Here is an 855-nt window from a genome sequence, read left to right as displayed (position 1 = left end):
AGTTAGAATACTAATGTAACACCCCAATTTGCTAATAAGGTTTAGGACCTTGATTAGCGTGCCTGGAGGGCAATAAGTGAATTAACATGTTAATATATGAATTTAAATGAATATGTGATTGGAATGCATGTTTAGGTGGAATAAATATGCATGTGGGCCCCGTTTGTATGTTAGGGGTAAAATGGTAATTTTAGCTCGCTGAGGACATAAATGTGATAATTGTATTATATGATTACTACCACGTGTGAGTGGTGATATTATTGTGATGCACGTGCCGAGAAGGTCCTAGGGAGCTAATTAGTTTAAAAGTCACAACGGGATTAAATACCCAGCTCGGGAGGAGCCTAGGGGTATTTTGGGGATCTTATAATGTGAGTTTGTGAGCTAATGGTTAATGGTGATTGAGTAACTTGAGTGACCATTGGTGACCATTAAGAGTAACATATTTTAGATGAGAAAATGGTAGATTTGTAGGAAAGGTGAATGGCAAAGATGCCCTTGAGGTTTAGTTAGGAAAGGATTTTGATGGAGGGATAAAATAGTCTTTTGGCAGAGGTTTAGATAGCTTCAGCTGGGGGAAAAGAGGATTCACGTTCTAACACTTGGTCACATTTTGCTCTTGCTAAATTGGAGGAGAAACTAGAAGGAAAAAGGAAAACCAAGGGCAAGAAGAAGAAAAGAGGGGAGCTGAAATTGGGAACTTAGGAGGAGAATCAAGAGGCTTAAGGCAACTAAAATCAAGTATAGGCTAGGGCTTGTTCAGAGGTAAGAGTTTATCCCCTGTTTTACTAAGTTGCAAGTTTGATTTTAGAAAGTAAGCATGAAAATTGAAAAATTATTGTGGCTGGTTTTGTA

Source organism: Humulus lupulus, chromosome 3 (genome assembly GCF_963169125.1).
Source record: "Humulus lupulus chromosome 3, drHumLupu1.1, whole genome shotgun sequence".
NCBI classification, from domain to species: domain Eukaryota; kingdom Viridiplantae; phylum Streptophyta; class Magnoliopsida; order Rosales; family Cannabaceae; genus Humulus; species Humulus lupulus.
This window is presented reverse-complemented; position numbering follows the sequence as displayed.